Raw genomic sequence first — 16955 nt, forward strand, 5'->3', positions numbered from 1 at the left:
CGCTTCCCCGGGCCCGCCCCGGAGCGGCCCCGGTCGTGCTACGCCGAGGGGCCGGGCTTCTGAGCCTGCCCCACCGCTCTGAGGGGCTGTCTGAGGGTGTGTGGCACCCCATGAAGGGGGTACTGCCCACAGAGTGACCTTGTCGCCAAAGGGTGTCCTTCTCAAAGGATGTCCTCTCACCTGCAAAGGGTGTCTCCAAGCCCTCAAAATGACCTGTGCAAAGGGAGTCCTCCTCCCCAAAGAGTGTCCTGCCCAAACGACAGCCTCCCCTGCAAATGACACCTTCCTCACCAAAAGGCATTGCCCACACAAATGGAATCATACAATCATTAGGTTTGGAAGAGACCTCCAAGATCATCTGGTCCAAACATCCGCCTACCACCAGTATCACCCAGTAAACCATGTCCCTAAGCACCATGTTCAACCTTTCCCTAAACACCCCCAGGGATGGTGACTCCACCACTTCCCTGGGCAACCTATTCCAATGCCATTCTCTCCTAAATGGAGTCCCCCTACCCAAAGGGCATCCTCAACCCCAACATGACTCCTTCTCTCCAAAGTGCCTTGTCCTCCCCAAATCCCATTCACCTCCCCAGACAGTATCTTTCCCCTGAAGGGCATCCTCCCCTGTAAAGGGCAATGTCATCTCTGGAGCCTGTGCCCCAAAATCCAAGCCAAGACCTCCACACTCAGAGAAGTCCTAGCAGAGAGGGGCAGGCCAGTAGGCTTAGTCCCCGGTGTTATTTTAGGCAGGAGTCTTGCAGCTGTGGAGGACCAGGCCACTGATCTACCACAGGTTTTAGCTGCACAAGGTGACTCAGGGTTTCCGCACCAGCTGCACACTGTGGCCAGAAAACCACACAGCACCAGTCCTGCATGGGATGTGGGACCCCAGAGACCTGCAGCAGTTAACCCCAGCCCATAGCCTGCAAAAAATGTAGAAAAATCCCCCAGACTGTGTAAGACTTCGTAACATGCAAATTCTTGCAGGTTCAGTGACCAGACTGCACAGCATGGGTGTTTTCGAAGGGCAGAGATGTTTCCACAAAACTGAGCCTCTGAGTGCAGCCCAGCGTATATTTGAGTATGCACTCGAAGTGGTGCTTGTTTCACTGCCTCTCCATATTCAAAATGTACATACTTTCACATCCCCAAAGTTATACTTACAACCAAGAAAGCTAAAGGACTCTCTGAGGAGTAAATATATGCTAATTAAAAACAAAGTTATGTAAAAAATAGCCTCTCTCAGGGGAATAATAAATGCCTATAGTACTGTGTTTGCTATGAAAACAAAGCACTAGCTTAACTACAGATATATATTTAAAATAATTTTGCTAAACTGGTATAAATCTCCATGATAGATACTCTTATTACTGATCTCAACAGTTTGGTTTTAAATCAGAATCATAGAATGGTTTGGGTTGAAAGGGACCTTAAAATCATACAGTTCCAACCCCTCTGCTATGGGCAGGGACAAAACTTACTTCTGAGCTAAACTAGATTTAAACTAGAAATGTCCTGATTTTATTTATCTATTTATTTTCATAATAGTTTAAATCAGGAGATTAGAAATAAGTCAATAAAATTTAACAGTTTCAAGCAATACGTTATTTTATGTCCATCCCTTTGCTTTTATGCCATCTTCTCAACCTTTCATGGGAGGAATCATTTAACATTTTATTGCTGACTCTTAGGACAACCAACTAATATACGTTCATACTCAGGGTGATAAAGAGACAAAAATACATGTCATTTTTGGGGGGACAGTCTTTTGAGGATCTTGAAACATTGGTTTGATAGGAAAAGCAGAATTTCCTGTGTTACAGACAAGAAAACAAATGCAGTTTCACTTCATTGAGACTGCATTGGTCAATAATGTTATTATGGGTATTAAAAAGAGAGAGAGGTCTATGCTTTTTTGCTTTTTTTTTTTTTTTTTTTTTTTTTTAATCTATTTGTATTTTCAAAGGCAGACACATTCTGCTGGACTTACCATATCAGTGCATGTGCCTTGCCATTCCTGATGAAGCCTGACTAAGGAGAGGTAGCTACACAGTCTCTTTTCTTCACCAAAGAGATTTATATATATATATTAAGCTCTGTAATTTCCAAAAGAAAACCAAAACTTCCCAGTAACCTTAGGAAACATCTGTTACAGTACTTCACATTATCTATGCAGAAGCAAAAAATGATTATGGTATCTTCACATCACAATGCTGGTTGGATGATCCTGCCCCATTGCATATGTACTGTGCTTTGAACTTCAATTTTCAGTTTAATTTTGTAGCCTCTGCAGGTTACCATTGTATAAAAACATACTGATTTCACTTTAATTGCTTTGGAGTCACGATAGATTATTGTACATAAAGCTTATTTTACATAATGTAAAATATCACTGAAACTGAGCAGAGGTGATTTAAATTCAGCCTGGCCTGTGCAGTTCACCCTAATTCTGCTCTTCAGATGTAGTTTATTTTTGCCTTTTTGAGCAAAGTAAAGACTCCCTGTGCTTTGTCTCCAATAGTAATGCAGATTTAATTATTTCTGTGGGAAAAACCGCCAACAACAACAAACAAAAATAACAAACAGACAAAAAACCCTGTCCTTTTCACAAGCATTGATAGCCCTAGTTTTGGCAGTGAAATACAGCCTTGAATTAGTACCTCTGCATGTGTCAGACACAAAGGACTTTTTCTGTGTTTGGTCATGACACTCAGGTAAGATGTTACCTGCTCTCTTGAAAGAGAAATTATATAGAATCTGTTATAAATCCTCTTAATTCTGTGTACTAACAGTGTTACAAAACTCCTGAGACTGAGGGCAAAATCACACAGAAGAAACCAAGTCAATGGAGTGATTTATTGCCTCCAAAGAGAGGGGCAGCTAGTAACCTGCTGACAGCTGCAGAATGCATCAATCTGTTCTGTAGGGTAACTGAAATCACTGTTGGGGGGCTCAAAAATAAATATACAATCAAAATCCTGTAGGGAAAAAAAAATAAAATAAAATGGCTTTCTTCTGGTTTAGGGAGTTGAATCAGCTCCACAAAAGATCCTGTACTCACCAGAACCAGCCCAGGGGAACCCCACAGCCAGCAGCAGCAATTGCATGGAGAAAAGCAAAGAGATTTTCCTTCAGTGACAACAAATGTGAAGATCAGCTCACCAGATATTGAATGCTTATAGTCAGAATTTGGGCAACAATGCTAAATTAAGCATTTATTTCTAGTTTGTCCCAATCCTGGCTGCTTTGACCTGTCACTGACTGTACAAGTCAAAGAGTTGTGTGACCATTTGTTGAAGTGATGTGAGGAAATGATCTGGCTGAAAATAATCTTGGAAGCAAAAACCCCAGGTGTGGTTGTTATTCAGTCAGGTCAGTTCCCCAGGCTGGGAGCTAACCATGACCTGAGTGGTAATGAGCCATCCACAACTTTAAAGGAGAGAACATAAAGCTTATGTGTGTGGAGTGCTTCACAGAAAGCTAATGCTAGGGAAAACTGAAATGAAAAAGGATCCCTGTGCACAAAAGCCTATCCACTTATTTCAGCTGTATCTGTCTAATTAAAAAATGATATCTCCTTGCCAACCCTGCTGCAATTTAGTTGGTGTATCATCACCCCCACTGCTGCTGAAGCTGTTAGCACAGTATAACGGAACTAATTGTTAAAAATACAGAAGCTAAACATAACATGAGAATTCTTAATTAATTCTTTTGCCTGTTTTGGAAAGATGCAAGAATAAAAGTATTTTTATGATCCTATGCAGTCTTTGATATTAACTCCTTACTGAGACTGTTGTTGCTGTTCTGCAGATGGTTCTCGGCAAGAGCAATGTCCTAATTACATGCTGATAAAAAGTGAAAAGCTGTACTCTGAGACTTATTTTTCAGAGCATGAATTCATACATGGTCATTATCTCACTATATAAAATCTGACTTTTTTTCTCTCTCTTTTTTTTTTTTTTTTCACTGCAGGGTACTTAAACCAGCTTTACAATATATTCTTTTATGCATGATTGAACTTCACAGTAAAACTAGAATCATAGAATCATTAGGGTTGGATAAGAACTCCAAGATCATCTGGTCCAACCCTCACCCTATCAGCACTGTCACCCAATAAACCACGTCCCTAAGCACCACGTCCAGCCTTTCCTTAAATATCCCCACAGTGGTGACTCCACCACCTTCCTGGGCAACTTGTTCCAATGCCTGACTACTCTGAGAAGAAATTTCTCCTAGTTTCCAACCTGAGCAACCCCTGGTGCAACTTGAGGTCCTTCCCTCTCATCCTATCAATAATTATCTGCGAGAAGAGGCTGACCCCCAGATCTCCACAACTTTCTTTCAGATGCTGTTTACTTCACAGTAAAACTACACAGCCTTGCTTCTGGAGGTTTTTAGGAGGAGGTAGCTAATGCATTTATTTGTTGCACCTATAAACCTATTTTTTGATTTGCTTTGTTTTAAGTGAAGACACTCACTATGTGCAACAACTCAAACAGTTGCTAGCAATTACAGAAAATAATTTCATAAACAGATTTAGTAAGATGGGTTCTTGAGTGTGTACATAAGGAACATGGAGAGGGGAGTCACCAGGTCCCATATGCACTGACAAAGTTAGTAAACAACTGCCTTTTCCACTTTGTTATGCTAGTTCCTTAAATTATATGCATTACATTGTTACCTAAATTATACTCACCTTGAAGCTAACTCTGTCTTGATAGACAGCTGTGTGCCTAGGAGGTCTAAATTCATTACTGAAACTTTTAGCTGACAGGGAGAAAAAAAAAAAAAAAACACACTATTTTTCAGAAAGTTTGCCTTTTTTATTTCATGACTTATTCTGATGCAGTGATTAATAATAATAAAACAGTGCAGAAGAACTCTTTTTAAATGTTTCTTTTTAGAAACAGCCACTATATGTTCTCAAATCTACTTTATTATTCTCTTTATTGGCTCAAAAAGATGTGGTCAAAAAGATAACTTTTAAAGTACCACCACTATCCAAAGCCTAAATAATAACAACCATATAACCTCATTAAAGGAGGCTGTAGCGAGGTGTGAGTTGGTCTATTCTCCCATGTGCCTGGTGACAGGATGAGGGGTAATGGGCTAAAGTTGCACCAGGGGAGTTTTAAGTTGGATATTAGGAAGAACTTCTTTACTGAGAGGGTTGTGAGGCATTGGAATGGGCTGCCCAGGGAAGTGGTGGAGTCACCATCCCTGGAAGTCTTCGAAAGACGTTTAGATGTTGAACATAACGATATGGTTTAGTGGGGGACTTGTTAGTGTTAGGTCAGAGGTTGGACTTGATGATCTTGAGGTCTCTTCCAACCTAGACAATTCTGTGATATAAATGGTAATGCTCACAGAGGAACTTAGCAGAATCTGACTCAGTGGTTTAATGTTTATTAAATGTTCTATTGTAGAAGGATGTCACTGAAGGATGTTTTTTTTTTTTTTTTTTTTTTTTCCTGCAGCATGCTTCAAGGACAAAAATCATAGTGGAATCTGATCCCATAAGTCAAATATAAATATCACCTCTTGGTAAGTTTGTCTGGCTTTTGTCCTCTGATGACTTATTTTTTCTGCCAACTTTTTCTGAAAGATGATACACAGAATACTTGACTACACAGCTTGTGTGTGTGTGCATGCATATGCGTGTATAAATAAATATATATCTCTTGTTCCTGGAAAAACATGTCTTGATTTAAGAGGTGTTGAATTTGCTCTACTGTTTAGAAAGTTAGGAAATTTGGGTGGAAGCTTCCCAGATACTATTGTTTTGGTTATTTTAATGACTATTAAGATAACAATGCTCATTCCACGTTGACTAAAACACTATCAAATTATCCAACTAATGTTCCAATTAGGGACGAATAACAGGAAATATTACTGTAATTACAAGCAATATAAAAACTTCATTATCTTCAAAACTGCTGCAAGCTCAGTAAATTTTAATATAGAGAACCCCGTGTTTATAGTTGTCTTTCTTTCGGGTATTTAAATCTTTAGAATATCGCAGCATATTGAAACATCAAGGAGGTGTTACCTGGAGTGAACGGGTACACTTTGGGGCAGCCAACCCCAGAAGACATGGCTGTTACTATCAGTCCAGAAACATCTCCCCAGAGCACATCAAGCAAGCACTGGAAGATGTAGGCTGGTACTGAGTGGATGGTGAACTCCTAGAAGGCCCGCCAGCCCTGCAAATCAAAGAAAAAACATGAAGAAGCTCATAAAATTACAGCAAACTTCTAAGATCTGCCTTCACTGAAGAGCAATTCCATTTTTTAGAACCATCGCATCTTATATATATATACATCCTCTCTGTCTGAATGCTTGATACACCTTAAGCTTCAAAAGATTTTACAAACCTGAAATAATTAATTATCTACACATCCCTGTGGGTAAACACTTATTTTCACTATTAAGAATTGGAAAAAGAAAAGAAGTTAAATTAATCTAGAGGGTCTTACGTGTCCTGCATTATACCTGTAGAAGTTATAATGCATGAGTCAGGTGGGAAATTGGATGGCCACGGAAAGTAGAAGTCCTGATGGCAATATGGCTCTATCATCTCATGTTGAAATAAAGCAATAATAAACCTCCAAGGAGATCAACAATATTTAAGTTCTCCAGTCAGCTTTCAAATCAGTAAACAATTAAAATGATAACACATTTCATGTTCCCAGGGTTTGTTTGCAGTGTGATGTTAAGCTTTAGCTGGTGTAATTGCAGGCTGTCAAAGCAAAGAACAGCCCTGCTCTGTCTTTTCCTTCCCCTCCCTCCAGGCCCAGCTGGTACTTTTGGGACATTCCAGGCAGCAGAGCCAGAGACCGAGCAGCTGCAGGTAAGCTAGGTGATCAGGCATAAATAAATAAATAAATAAACAAACAAATAACCCATCCTCCCAGAAAGGAGTATTTTATCCATAACATCACCTCTCTGGATGAGGCACTAACCTGTGGCCAGACATCTGCTGGGTCTGGTGGAAGGCAGAAACTGGAGGAGGGGAACAGCAGTACCTCATCTCAACAGTCACAGCAGTGGATTTGTTGCAGTGCTCAGCTGCACTCTGGTACAGCCCTAATTAATTCATGATCTAACCTGCTTCTCCCAGGCTTCTGGCAGTTTCTTATTCTGAGGCGCAAGTCAGCAATATGCTAAAAGCATTGATATGCACCAAGTTCTGCCTATTTCAGACAAAAAGATCACCTATTTGGTGTTCTCCTGAGAAGGTATATATGCTCCAACACTGTAAGGCAAAACCTCAATTGTTTTTTGTGCCATGCAGTTGAACGCTGCCTTACTGAGTGATGCAAAGTTTGGCTGTGGCACCCAGGTCCTCTGTGCATGTGATTTCTGAAGTTACGCCAGGGGAGTTTTAGGTTAGATGTTAGGAAGAATTTCTTTACTGAAAGGGTTGTTAGGTACTGGAACGGGCTGCCCAGGGAGGTGGTGGAGTCACCATCCCTGGAAGTCTTCAAAAGATGTTTAGATGTAGAGCTTAGGGATATGGTTTAGTGGGGACTGTTAGTGTTAGGTCAGAGGTTGGACTCGATGATCTTGAGGTCTCTTCCAACCTAGAAATTCTGTGATTCTGTGAGGAGGATGTTACTGGTGCTTGCCCTGTCTGGCTGAGCTCCCTCAAAAATGGGTGACAAAGACATGTTCAGTATAGCTAGGGTGGCTATAGTCCTTGGAGCACGTTTACTGGTCAGGTGGAAAGGTATTTCCAATGCACAGCAAGCTATCACTGCCTGGTAGGAGATGAGGGTACCCATAATTTCTCCTGTGCTTTACCAACTGCTGAACTAAAAATGAAGAAGGTAAGCTCCCACTCAAATGCCAGTACTTCTCTCTTTGTTGCTAAGTAGAGCTGCCTGCAAACCACAAAATATAAATAAATAAATAAAATCCAGTCCTATATTGGGCACACTGCTGCCTGATAAAGAATGAAGAAACAAAGGACAATCACCATGGCAAGTGCTTAGTAGATATCCTTTCTATCACTGCTACGTGCAAATCATCTGAAGTCCTGACTAGTTTTAAAGCAAGGCTGCACAGGGTGAATATGCATACAGAAGTGTGTGGTGTGGCCTCAAAGACAGACATCAGTTACACACCATGAGTACCAAACAGCCATGTACACATGCCAAATATACATTATTGCTTTTCTACCCTTCATTTTGAAAACAGACACTGTATTCTTTTTATCTTTTATTTTTCTTTTATTCCTTCCCTTGTTACTACAAGCTGCTTTGTGCATTCTACAGCTGATGCATTTTAAGTGTCAAGAGATTGTCAGTTTGTAGCACTTTTCCTGAAGTGCTGCCATCCCTAGATGTTCCATTTTTCCATCAAACCTGAAGGTTTGTAGGGGAAAAAAAAAAAAAAAGTAATGTATTCTCCTAGAGAACTCTTTAATTGCCTTCCTGTTTATCACCAATTTCAGTCTTTAATTGGTTTTCAGTCCTTTGACATCAGAGCCATGAAGAAGTGGAATCTGTCTCAAACTCTTTCTCTTTCACCTTGTTTTAGATATGAAATGAAAAAGCTTTTTATCTGAGGCCATTTATCAGCTCATTTGAGGCATAGATGCAATCAGACTTCAATCCAAATTGCTGGTTTTGCAAATGCACATTGGTTGCCTAAGTTTGAAGGAGATAAAGATATTTTTTTTTATCAGCTCTGCCAATCACTCCTAGCATCTAAGCACTTGTGAAATACAGGACATGCTGCTACTGATATTAATGCACTGGGAGAGAGGACACCAGAGATGAAGATGTGGGTGATCATAAGCCAAATGGTTCCTGGCAGAGCAGATGGGCACATACTGGCCAGGTCAAAAGTCACTTTGGATATTCATAGAAGGTTCCTAACCTGGAAGCAGCTGGGTTATTGCAGTGAAGGTGGGGAAATGGAGTGACTCTAAGGTGGAGCACAGTAAAGGATTATAAGATGCTGTGATTGCCGTGGCCCAGACTGAGCTGTGTGGCCATGGGTGTATCTTTAGTCCTTTAAGAATAAGTAGGCATGTATATGAAACATATTAAGAGTACTTTAAGGAGCCTAATTTATGCTCGTGTTTTGAATTGCCTTTTGAAAGATCCTCTTTCTTTCTGTTGCCACTGTTTCCAACAGTGGGAACCTAAGGAAAGTAACATACTCCAGCATTTTTAAAATTACCTGGTTTCTCAGTGATGCTAAACTAGAGAAATAACAGCACCGAGCTGTTCATTTCTTTTATGCAGTACTCTGATCTTTCTTTAAAGAGACCAAAGTTTCTCTTCAGAGGAAATCTTAACTGAGTTAGTGTTGGCTTTAATAGAATGAATTGAGTGTCAGAAACTGTTGTTCCTGTTTTTAAATCTATAAAGCCACGGAGTTAGCTGTCTTGAGTCTATCTCATCTTTAAACATGAGGCTTTTAGCTATGAATAAATTTGAGGAACTTGCAGTAAGCCATTCAGTGCATATTCATTCATTAAAAAAAAAAAAAAAAAAAAAAAAAGGAAAATTTTCCATCATTTACAAATATAATTTTCTAAAATACAACTAACAAAACCATTGTATTCAAGATGTGTAAAGAAATCTGCAACTAATTTGGGATGCCTTAAACCATGCTGTTTCTCTGTGATTGCATCACAACCATCTTTTAAACATCAGCACCCAAATTGTGTCCACAATTATAGGGATGCTTTTATGTCTTTAAATGAATAATTACAAGAATGAGTTGTCTTGTGATACTATGAATTGGAACAACCTCATTGTGTAGAGTGAGATAACGAATGGGAGATAAGCATGTTCCGCTCTGACTGAAGTTAAATACAAAATGCAGCAGAAAAGCACAAGAAGACTGTCTTTAAAAAAAAACAATATTTTTAATTGGGAGAAAGGGAGGAGTTGGGGGGAGACACAGTGATGGCGGCTCAGGGGCTCCAAATTTGAGCTTCTTTTCCAACTCATGTAAGATGTGTGACTCTCATGGAGATGAACATTTGTGTTGTGTTGAAAGGAGATAGGTGAGATCTGCCCTCACATATCTGCACTGCAGCTTAATCTTAATCACTACAAAACAGATGCACTGCCCACACTGAACTAGACCTTTTCTCCCTTTTGTTTTGCATTTGCTTTTTTAGAAACAGAGGCATTTTTTTTTTTTTTAAAGTAATTTTCTGCCAGTAGTTGGAGTCACATGTCAAAGCAACATCTGGGCCTTAAACATTATAAACTTCTGTCTCCATCTATCTCCACTTTTTCTTCCTCCTCTGTCTAAGTTATTTTGTTTTCTGTGTTATTTTTTTTTCCTCTTTCTTTTCTTCTTCCTTTTTTTTTTTTTTAACTTGCTATTCTCAGTTTTTCCCTTCTCATTTCCGCTTTGATGCTCCTCTGCTTGTTCCCACTTGCAAGCAATTTTTACTTTATTGAAAACAATACCAAACCTATTACATAGCTGCAGGGCTTGCTTGCATTAACCTTAAGATTGCCTCACACCTCTCTGCCTAAGAAGCTGGGAGCTGGTTCCTCACTATGTCTTTGTTTGCCCTCTCCATCTATTGTCTCTAGTTATTGTCTCGTCTGGCGCCTGGATAATAACAGGGGGACACAGCACAAGGGAGTTGTGTCTGATTCTTTATTTACTTTTTGTACAGAAGCTACCTCAGTGAGGTCCTACAGCTTCTAGGTAGTGTTGCAATATAAACAATGTAATATTTTAAATCCAAAAGAGATCTGGAAGTTGTAAATACAATTTATGTGGTTATCTTCATGCAAATCTGCAGGAAAAAGAGGCTTCCGTAATACTGAAAATCCTAATTTTCTCCAGCTTTTAGCCAGCAGGCCTAATTATTTTCATAGTGGTTGTGTTCCTGTGTTGATCCACATTCAATGCAGAAAGACTCGCATGGCATCACATAGTGGAAACCCAGCAGTGTCCTGTGGAGACATGCAGCGATGTTACTTTCACCTGCATTGGACAGCTTCTAAGACAGCAGTGCTGAGATAGGAGGAGAGGAGCAAGGCCTGAAGCACTGAACAACACCCCAGCACATTTTCTTTGTGTCTAACCTCCATTTTATATCAGCGTAAAATGACGCACAAAGCTACAACCAGGAGCAGTGTCCAGCCCATCTGTTTCAGAGACAGTACAGATCCATCTTCTCTCGCTGCCTCACAGCGATCACTTTGGATGAGAAGTTAAAAAATGCAGAATGCATTCATGCAATCCTGAAGTAATTACCTTCCCAGAAACCTGGGGAAGATGCTGGAGAAAACATCTTCCAGGCTTAGATTAAATATTGCTTGATTAATAGACAACCAAGATGATGATGACTTAAGAAAGGTAATTCCAAGAGCAAAATAGATATTGTTACACACGAAAGCAGCGGTGAAAAATGACCTTTTCTGAACACTGACACTATTTTACAAAGGATGGGGATTTTTGCTGTATGTATGAAACCAAGCCTTTCTTAAATTCTGTGGACATAATTTCTGTTTCTGCACCAGGCCTGTCCTGTACATCAGGATCCCCATCCGTTTTCCTAGTCATTGAAGTAGTAAGGCATGACTATCATTCTCGTCTGACAGTCCACGGTGTTGCTGACAAAAAATGCTCAATGGCTATTGAAAGGTAACTTTCAGATTTTGATATTATTTGGAATACTTTGGAATAGAATTCCTTGGATTGGGAGAGAAAATCCTTTTTCTCCTCCAACCTGTTAAACACTCCTTAGCACCTATTCGAGGCAGTATCAACACTTACTCAAGGAGACACCAGCCAGACAGTGCCTCACCCACAAAGGTACTCAGTGTGCCAGAGCTCTCTGGACATGCACAGGACACAAGGACTTGCCTAAGCACAGAGCTGGCATTGCACTACTCCTCTCTGCATTTCATATCAGCCACTGTTACAAAAATTAACTCTATCCCAGATGAAACCAGAACAATATCCAGACTGAATGTCTTCTGTTTTCTCTCACCATGCACCACTGTGAAGAGCTTGACTGTGTTTTTGTGATGACACAAAAGGGAAAGACCTTCAGTGCTGTAAGGAGGCAATGAAAATATAAAATGTAGCTGCAAGCAAATACATGGGACATATGATATTTGCTTGATATAGAATTGCAGTAACCTCTTTACCCTATGGGCTGGGGCAGGTTGGATGCAAAAAGAGACTGTGAGAGGTCATAGAATCATTCAGGTTGGAAAAGACCACTAAGATCATCTAGTTCAACCTTTAAGCTAGTTCTAAAGTCCACCACTAAACCATGCTACTAAGTTCTACATCTACATGTTTCTTGAAGACTTCCTGGGCAGCCATTTCCAATGCCCCACTACTCTTTCAGTAACAAAAGTTCTCCTAATACCCACTCTAAACCTCCCCTGGCCCAACTTTAGGCCATGTCCCCTCGGCTTATCCCTTGGATAGGTCTTGTGAGCTTTAAAGAGTCTTGAAGTAGCCTGAGAACCTGGGAGAGCAATCGGCCTTCCTTCCACTGTGCTTTGCAAGTATGTGCCCTGATGGGCTGGAGAGAGCTCTCTCTGATGTTGGAAATGGCTGTGAGGACACAACACAGCCTTGACCTACACCTGACTGCAGGCACTGCTCCTATTTTTGGGGCACTGTTGAGTGCAGCACACTCCTGAAGCCCAGCTCTCAAGTTTCAGCTGAAATAGCAGTCTGTGGTTGTCAGAACTGAGCAGAGACTTGTGTGGTCAGCACAAAAGCCTCTGCTTTCTGGTGTGTAGTGTTAGTCTGTCAGGATTATCTCGTGTGTACTGCTTTGCTTTGTGGCGTGCCTGGGTGGAGGGGATGTTACGTCCACGTTGCCACAGCTCTCCATGTGACAGAGTGCTATCAGCTTTGTGTGTTTGAGAAAGGAAAGGTCAAACCTCCATGTGACACAGCTTTAAGAGGAAAAAAGAAACCCTGGCTGGGAGAGGTTTGTACTGAGATCAGCAACACTGGCCACAGTGAATCTGCAGCAGTTCTGCAAGCAGCACCCAGCTCTCCCCTAGCTCTGGGGCGATGTTTCTACCCCATGGCTGTCCTCCCTAGGCAAGGGAGAGGCAAAGGGCAGTCCCTGCCTTGCTCCCTCCAAAGGCCTTATCTACAGCAGAGAGGCTTGAATACCTCTCTGCACTCAATTTAATAAAAATTCAGGACACTCCTGTCCAAAGAAATGTCAAGCAAGTGTCAAGTGCCATCATTTCTTTGGTAACCTTCCAAAGGAGCCAGAAGAGTTTACTTTGCACTTTCCAAACGTGAAGTGCCAATTCACTGCTCTTCACACTTGTTCTTGTGTTTCTCTACTTGTTTATCTACTTCCTGACTTTGCAGCCTCTCCTGCTTACATCCTCTTTTCCAGGCAGTTAAGTCCCTGTAGCAAAGAGCTTCTTGCAGGATGTGAAAGGATAACAGATCCTGTTGCAAATTGGTGGTTAACTGAGATACCCAAAAATATGGGTATTTTGTGAAATATTAGATTCAAGCAGTCAAGATGGCTTTTACCATGATAGCTTGTTACGTACTAGGGAGGATTTGTTAATTATTAGCATTAAAAGCTAAAATCTATGAAAAAAAAAAAAATGGTTACCCAAGTGCTTGCCTTCATTTTAGGAAGATCACAAGAGAACAAGAAATTTGATAGCCAGTCAGACATATACTGATTGAGCAAGAGCCTGCCTAGGCAAACAAGTATATTGCATACTAAGGGCTTCCTCATAGCTAGTTGTGCAATACATTTAATATGTGTTATACAGGAGAACAATAAATTTAATGTTTTCACTTCTCTTATTTCCCAGCCAATGGTTGTGTTGTGAGTTTTGTTTTCAAGTGGGTATGATAAAGCAAAATTAGAAGAAACAGACTTATATTATAAATTAACTTTACTGGTCATCCATAATTTTGCTGGCTATTCTCTTACAGTTGTGATTTTGAGGTGGTTGGGTTATATAACCTGCCTAACCTGGCCATGTACAGAGCTCACTGCATTTCCAGGGAAGAGTCAGGATCTGAGTGATTTCATGAGGCAACAAATGAAGAAAAACAGGAAACTCCATAAGGGCAAAACAAGGAAAAAACAGCATTTTTTTTTTCTTAAACATAACCCTAAAAGAAGTTTGATGACTGACTGTTAACTATCTTGACAGGATCTGGATGCTACAGGCCAACCATTGTGTCCAGATAACTCCTTACCTAAAAAGACATTTGAGATGAATAACAAGTGGGAGAAAAAAGGAAAAAGGTAAAGGCTGGGGCTCTGACATCTCACTGGGGTTAACATGGTGGTATCTCAGATGAGCTGGCAGGACATAGCATGTACTCTATGTGTGTCCAGCACATGCAGTACATCCTTGCTAGACCACAGCCTAGCACACTAGCTGCGGCTGGGGATTCACGAGTGAGTTACCCAAGGTAGAAGGTTTGCCATGAGGATCTGGGAGAGCTCATCAGACTTTGGGATTAGTTTAAAGCTTCCAGACAAATGTGAATCCAAGCATGTTTCCATAGATTTGATGTTTAACATAACTCTCTTTCTCAAGAAAGGAGTGTGTAAGAGGTGTGTTTTGTCCTAAAGCAGTCAATAACAATACTATGCATTTTTTCTCTCCCTAAAAATATAATTCCAATAACTAAAATGCTTAACTGATACTGAGTTCTGAATTCCTGAGTTTTCTAAATAAATTTCAGAGATGACATTGAGAAGCACATTGATGTTTATGATCTTTGACTGATCTGATCCATTCCAAATGAACTATTCTATTCTATTCTATTCTGTTCTGTTCTGTTCTGTTCTGTTCATGGAGGATTCCCCATGGCTTGTGGGCTCTGGCTGAAGTGAAGTTCCTCTGCCTGACCTCAGATGTCCTGTTGCTCTGTTTCGCAAGAAAAGTCTGGCACATGCAACACTAAAACAGAGTGTGGTGCCAAGCACTGTTCAAAAGATTCAGGCAAAGCAGAGTGCATGGGGTTTAAAACACCATCTTCTGACTGTGGAGAGAGCTGCTGATGAAAGGGACTAAACAACAACTCATGCTGCAACACCTACTCACTTTGTGTTCTCAGCTTGCAAAGAAGCAGCTCTCCTTACCCAGCAGCTTGGCTGGACAAAGTCTGGTAGGGTAACATTAAGTTAACATTTGTGGCATGTGTGGGTGGAAGCACAGGGTCTTCGAGTCACTCATTACCACAGGGCAAAAGTTTTCACTATGAAGACTCTCAAAGTCTTTTTTTTTTCTTTTTTTTTTTAGTACTCAGAAAAAAATAATAATTCTTTAACAATATTAATTCTTAGAATTTCTGAATTTATTTCATGCAATCTTTCCAGAAGGTTTTATAATCAGACTGAATTTTGGCAGGATGTTTGATCAAACAGGAACATAAAGATGCAGTATGCAAGGAAGAGGAATCTGGGCTATTTATAGTAGACCATCTGAACTCTTTCTAGTGATACATGAAAGCAAGTAATTAACCTCTTCCTTGGATTGTTATTTCTCTTTCTAGTGATTCCCCTTCCTCTGGCATGAAGGTTAACAGTGGATGTTTGTTTTGTTAGTGCTGTTTTATTTTATAGGGAAAAAAAAAAGACAGTACTTGTTAGGCAAAAATCTCTTGGTCTGGATGCTCTGATGCTTTTTCCTTTCGCCAGTGCAGAAAGACTATGAAAAAGTGATCTACTGAGATTTCACATCTCTATTGCTCAAAAGCAGAAGCAAAAGACAACATGAGTTTTGGGTTGCTGCCCTGCTGGTTTACCCCCATCTCATTTTGGGAAGTGTTGGAGGGCCATGTGGTCATGCCATTCAGTTAATGGACTTTGCTGAGAAGGTCTCAGTGTCCTGCTTGCTGCTGGTTCTTTGTCTCATGGAGCTTGAAGAAATCACCACTTATGGGTCTCGCTGACTTCTGGAATACTAAAAACATATAAGAGTTGCTGGTCCCACAGTGCAGCTGGCAAAGGCTATTTTCAGTTTAAATATATTTCACTGGTTTTATTTCCAGAAAGGAAAATGAACATATGCTTCTCTAAAGAATGAGCTGCCAGCCAAGACATTCATGACAAAATGATCTAGTTTTCAGTTAAAATGGGCCTTAATGAAGCAAGAATCATTTGGGTTTTGGAAAACGAATTGGAGATAAAACCTCATGGGATTTCTTTCACCTCTGAAGTGTTCATGCAGTTCTCATTCACAAGTGAGAGCTACACAAACCTGGCAGAGAGAGGAGTTTAGCAGAGCACAGCTTCCATTGGCAACTTAGTATATAGGGTCTTAGTCTGCGTGCTCCTCCTCCAGTGACACACTGGTGACATTGAGTGGCACAGGTGACAAACATCCTTGAATATGAAATGCATTTTCTATAAGGGCTGTGATTCACCTGTCAGCTGGGTATAGCAGCACTCACAGCTCAGTAGAGGAGTCCTGGGAGATCCGTACACTACAGAGTCCCTGCCATGACCTCTACTGTATTATTTCTATGGACTTACATGTAGCTAAATAAAGGATATTGCATGTTTAGAGTCATATTGTATCCTTATTCAAGCCATGGGAGCCTGTGGAAGGATTATCTTGTAGTGAAGTCACCCAATTTGGACAGATGGGGGAAGGGATCAGTGGAAGAAAGAAGTCTGAGCTGGTGGCTAGGCCACATGTGACTGTTGACAATTTGCACATAAGCACCTGAGTTTGCCATTTGTGGAGCTGGGCAGTACTTTACTGTTTTGCTTCATCAGGGCAATGATGAGAGTATAGATCAAGTGATTGTAGAGAGGCTCTTGTAGGTGTTCCTTAATAGAAAATAATAGATAGGGGAATGTGATGTCTTAATATTTCTTGAAAGCCAAAAGCTTCCCCCAAAATGCATATTAATGTACCAAAATCATATTCATCCAGCTGCAATCCAGCCCATTATCCATAAATCCCAGAGACAAATCCTAGCATTTAGTCTGA

At 40.6% G+C, this 16955-nt stretch overlaps 1 long non-coding RNA gene across 1 annotated transcript; it reads right to left on the bottom strand.

Annotated features, from left to right (window-relative positions):
* Positions 1 to 5924: 5924 nt before the first annotated feature.
* Positions 5925 to 7171, bottom strand: LOC137850061 (uncharacterized). Its single transcript, XR_011092231.1, has 2 exons — positions 6966 to 7171; positions 5925 to 6206 (listed from the first exon to the last, which is right to left on the bottom strand). It is a non-coding gene; the product is annotated as an uncharacterized lncRNA (long non-coding RNA).
* Positions 7172 to 16955: the final 9784 nt, after the last annotated feature.

Source organism: Anas acuta, chromosome 1 (genome assembly GCF_963932015.1).
Source record: "Anas acuta chromosome 1, bAnaAcu1.1, whole genome shotgun sequence".
Lineage (NCBI taxonomy): Eukaryota > Metazoa > Chordata > Aves > Anseriformes > Anatidae > Anas > Anas acuta.